Source organism: Gekko japonicus, unplaced genomic scaffold (assembly GCF_001447785.1).
Source record: "Gekko japonicus isolate JY-2015 unplaced genomic scaffold, Gekko_japonicus_V1.1 scaffold3110, whole genome shotgun sequence".
Classification (NCBI taxonomy): Eukaryota; Metazoa; Chordata; class Lepidosauria; order Squamata; family Gekkonidae; genus Gekko; species Gekko japonicus.
In genome coordinates, this window is record NW_015167630.1 from 35,560 (window position 1) to 41,211 (window position 5,652).

Genomic DNA, 5,652 nt, shown 5'->3' on the forward strand with positions numbered 1-5,652 from the left:
CTGTATCGCTGCAACCTGCATTGTCTATCTGGTCAGACAGGTCAACCACTAAAATGGACCGGGTCAGTGTGGAAAGGAGGGGAGGGCACCAAGATTGGTCAGTGCTCAGGGCACCAGTGAGCCTTCATCCGCCCCTGCTCCTACCCTACCCATCATCATTACCCCCTGGGTTCAGCATTGCTACCTCCCCTCCCCGGGTTGCAGCCTCCCCTTCTGCCACCAGGCCCGATGCAGCTCATGGCTTCTGCTTCCACACCCGCATGGTTCCCTGTAGGACTTCCTGCCCCCCACAGTGTTGCTGACGCTGGACTCAGTATGGCTCTTCCTCCTCCCCCCATCACCACCACAGCCCCTGGCCTTCACAGGTGCTGCCAACAGAGAAGGAGATAGGTGCATTTTCTGGGCAGGCAGGAGGGGAGGGGTTAACGCCCAAAATTCTGATTTTGGTTATATATTATATTGGACGGCTTCAAAAGGGAATTAGATAAGCATATGGAGCAGAGGTCCATCAGTGGCTATTAGCCACAAGGTATAGATAGGGGCTCTGGGGGAAGTGATGCTCTGTCATCTTGGTGCTTGGGGGGGTCAACAGTGGGAGGGCTGTAATGTCCTGGCCTTGTTGTCCATGGGAAAGAATTTGTGTATGTAGGAGCTGTGTGAGCCATTCTGAACGTATGGATACCCTTGTGGTGAATTAAACTGTGAGAAGTTCATTGAAAATTGAGTTTGACAAAGACCATTCTCGAAACGAACGCAGATACACTCGAGAAGTGTTCGTCCTGTTCCTGTGCTGTACATCAGTTGGCACCTGTTGAAAACAAGTATTAAATTACATCATGGAAATTTGAATATTCTTATTGTATAATTTTGCCTATACTTTAGTGAACTTTTTCAGCAATTTATTCTGTATTTACCCCACTGCTGGACCTCCTGATGGCACTGGTATTTCTGGCCACTGTGTGATACAGAGTGTTGGACTGGATGGGCCTTTGGCCTGATCCAACATTGGCATCTCTTATATTCTTATGTTCTTAGTTTCAGGGGGTAGCTATGTTGGTCGAAAGTAGAAGAGTTAGATTGGAGTCCAGTCGAACATTAGAATCCGACACGGTTTTCAGAGTATGAGCTTTCGAGAGTCAGATACTGGAAGATGAAGTCCACTGACCTCCAGCCGGGTTGCTGTAGCCGCGGCGTAGCCACTGGCAAACTATTTAGCTAGTGTGGATCTTGTCTCTTGCCCTTCCGCTGAGAAGCTGAAGGTGGAGTACCAGGGACTCCTTTCCTTTTGTTATAGTCACAAAAACCCTGTGAGGTTGGGGGGACGGGACGTGATGGCTCTCTTTAAGGACTGGAAGGGCTGTCGCTTAGAGGAAGGCAGGGAGCTGTTCCCATTGGCAGCAGAGGACACGACTGGCCATAACGGGTTTAAATTAATAGCAGGAAGGTATCGGCTGGATCTTAGGGAAAACTGTTTTTATTGTAAGAGTCATGCAAGAGTGGAATCAGCTGCCCGGGGAGGTGGGGAGCTCCCCCTCCCTGGCAGTCTTTAAGCAGCGGCTGGACAAAGACTTGTCAGGGATGCTCTAGGCTGGTCCTGCATTGAGCCGGGGGTTGGACTAGATGGCCTGTATGGTTCCTTCCGACTGTGTGAATCTATGGGTTACACTGTAGGAGTGGAACTTGGCCAAGAACACCCAGTCAACATCATGGTGTTGCAAAGTATTGTTATGAGGGATGGGATTTCTTCTCTCCCCCCCCCCAAATTCACCAGGGCTATTTGTGGGCAGGAACGCACATGGACGGCGTTCCGGCTGGCTTCAGAGTTGGCCACGCCCACTACAGCCAAAACCTCTGCGTGCGTGGCTACAGAGGGAAGGCCTGGAGAGTGACCCCCCTGGCAACTCCAAGGCGGGCAGTCTAGGGGCCCCCTGGAAGGATTGGGGAGGCATTTAAATGTCTCCCCGTCCCTTTCCCAGCCTGTCCAAAGGCCGGTTTACCCGGGCAAGCCAAGGGAAGGCATGGGGTGTAGCCTAATATGCTAATGAGCTGTACTATCGGGGTGTGGCCTAATATGCTAATGCCTTTCAGCTGTTGGGTGTGGCCTATTTTGCTAATGAGTTCCTGCTGGGCTTTTTCTACAAAAAAAGCCCTGAAATTCACTATTTTTAGAAATCAACAGCGGTTCCTCTTATCCTACTTCCTTTTCTTTTTAAAAGAGGGATTTCTCTTTCATTTGACCTTGAAGATAAAGTGTACCCTTTTGTAGCATCATCTATTGCAGCTACTTTAGCTTACACACCACAGGCTGGTGCTCTAGCAGGAAGACAGGAAGGTTTGGGGAGACAATGCCGGCTTCTGAGCATTTATGGAGTGAGATTCTGAGATCCTGCAGAACCTCTCTTTGGATTTTTCTTCTATAAAAAAAAAACCACCCAGAACTGATTAGAGACAGATACCAAATCCCTAAAAAGAGAAGAAATAAATTTCAGGGAGAAAACAGGTAAAAAGGAATTCAGATAATTTATCTTAATACTAAGGTAGCTTTCTATATGCAAAGGGCATTTTGGTTGGTTGTGATTGTGATTTTATTGAATTTTACTGAATTTTATGTATGGCCTAGGCCTCTGTAAGCCGCCCTGAGCCCGCTTGCGGGGTAGGGCGGGGTAGAAATACCTGAATAAATAAATAAATATATATATATAAATAAATAAATTTTGATATGGAACAGCATTCCATCGTATGAGACCCACCCGTAGTCTAAAATGGTATAGCCCAGATACACGTTATCCACTTCAGTGCCACCAAGCCTTGATGTGCTGAGAACACTATTACCATGACTCAAAGTACACTAAATGTAGAATTTCCAAAAAATTATCCCCTCTCAATCCACTACATAAGAACATAAGAGGTCATGTTGGATCAGGCCAGTGGCCCATCCAGTCCAGCCCTCTGTCACACAGTGGCCAAAACCCAGGGGCCATCAGGAGGTCCAGCAGGGCCAGAACTTCCGAAGCCCTCCCACTGTTGCCCCCCCAAGCACCAAGAATACAGAGCATCACTGGCCCAGACATAATGTTCCCTCTGTACCTTACGGCTAAGAGCCACAGATGGACCTCTGCTCCATATGTTTATCCAACCCCCTCTTGAAGGTGTCTATGATTGTAGCTGCCACCACTTCCTGCAGCGGTGAATTCCACATGTTAATTGCTCTTTGGGTGAAGTCCTTCTTTTTATCTGTTCTAAGCCTACTACTCGTTAATTTCATGGAGTGCCTGTGAGGGCTTGTATTGTGAGAAAAGTAGAAAAGTACTTCTTTTCCCTAGCTTCTCTATCTCGTACATAATTGTGTAAACCTCTGTCATGTCACCCCTCAGTCGACCTCTCTCTAAGCTAAGAAGCCCTAACCTCTTTAACTTTACTCCATTATGAAGGTGTTCCCTCCCCCAAGTAGCCCTTCTCTGCACTTTCCCCAATGCTAGAATATCTTCTTCTTCTTCTTAGGTGCAGTGACCAGAACTGTATACAGTATTCCAAATGAGCCCACACCATAAATTTATCCAAGGGCATTGTGAGACTGGCTGGTTTGTTTCCAATCCCATTCCTAATAATCCCCAGCATAGCATTTGCCTTTGTTATTGCAGTTGCGCACAGAGTTGACGTCTTGAGTGAGTTATCTCCTGCCAATCTCCTGCATGAGGAATAGCACTGCTGGTGGACCTAGTGATAGTCACAAATGCCCTTTAAAAGGGTTTTTTTGGAGAGGTTGATGGGGGGAGAGGTCATTCAGAGTGATTACCACGTGGAATTCACTGCCACAGGAGGTGGTGGCAGCTGCAAGCATGGACGGCTTCAAGAGGGAATTAGATAAGCATATGGAGCAGAGGTCCATCAGTGGCTATTGGCCACAAGGTATAGATAGGAACTCTGGAGCATGTGATGCTCCATATTCTTGGTGCTTGGAGGGGGGAACAGTGGGAGAGCTTCTAGTGTCCTGGCCCCACTGGTGGACCTCCTGATGGTACCTGGTATTTCTGGCCACTGTGTGACAAGAGTGTTAGACTGGATGGGCCATTGGCCTGATCCAACACTGGCTTCTCTTATGTTTTTATGGGGAATCAAACCAGTCCTCCCAATATAGGAGACCTGCCATGGGAGGTGGCAGCGGCTACAAGCATGGATGGCTTCAAGAGGGAATTAGATAAACATATGAAGCAGAGGTCCATCAGTGGCTATTGGCAACAACGTATAGATAGAGACTCTGGGGAAAGTGATGCTCTGTATTCTTGGTGCTTGGGGTGGGGTCAATAGTGGTAGGGCTCCTGGTGTCCTGGCTCCACTGCTGGACCTCTTGATGGCACCTGGTATTTCTGGCCTCTGTGTGACAGAGTGTTGGACTGGATGGGCCATTGGCCAGATCCAAAATTGGCTTCTCTTATGTTCTTATGTTTTTACTGGCTACTTGCCATAGTGACTAAAGAGAACTTTCTTATTCAGTGTCAGCAAACTTCTGAATTACGGTGCTGGGGGAAATCAAGTGAAGGCCTTGGGTCTATTAGTTGACCCTCCAGGGCAACTGGTTAGACATTAGTCCATATACTCCAGGTTGCTGGAGTAGATGGACCACTTCTTTGAACAAGTAGTGATCTTATGTCCTTGGGGAGAAAAATGATTGCTTTTTAGCAAATGAATCCTGGGATCTTGAATTATACTAAATTCCTAGATTAAGTATTTGCCCATGTTTAGATTAGGCGTGCACAACTTGGGACTCCAGAAGTCAGACATAACACAACAACTATGGTGGCCTTATGGTTGTTAGCCAAACGTCTTTGATGATAGATCAAGATGGGTAGCCCTGTGAGTCTGTCTGTAACAAAAGAAAAAAGGGAGAGTCCAATAGTACCTTAAAGACTAACAAAATTTGTGGTAGGGTATGAGCTTTTATGGGGCCATGGTGGCTCAAGTGGTTAAGATGCTGGACTGCAGACCAGAAGGTCAGTAGATCAGCAGTTTGAGACCCGAGTGCTGCATGGCAGAGTGAGCTCCTGCTTCTGGTCCCAGCTCCTGCCAACCTAGCAGTTCGAAAGCTAGAAATTGCAAGTGGGTAAATAGGCACTGCTTCAGTGGGAAGGTAACAGCGTTCCGTGCGCCTTGGCATCTAGTCATGCCGGCCACATGACCATGGAAATGTATTTGGACAGCGCTGGCTCTTTGGCTTTGGAAATGAAGATGAGCACCACACCCCTAGAGCTGGATTCAACTGGCTTTCGAGCGGGGAAAACCTTTACCTTTACCTATGAAATTTCATGGGTCACTGCTCACTTCAAGAAGTGAGCCAGTGACTCATGAAAGCCAATACCCTGCTACAATGTTTTGTTAATCTTTAAGGTGCTACTGGACTCTGGATCTTCTTTGATGCTACAGTCTCATGTATGCGCCAAAACCAGTCTGATTTACGGATCTCCTGGCAGGCCACCGTACTTGGTGGGTGGATTAAGAACATAAGTGAAGCCAATGTTGGATCAGGCCAATGGCCCATCCAGTCCAACACACAGAGGCCAAAAATACCAGGTGCCACCAGGAGGTCCAGTAGTGGGGCCAGGACACTAGAAGCCCTCCCACTGTTGCCCCCCCCCCAAGCACCAAGAATGCAGA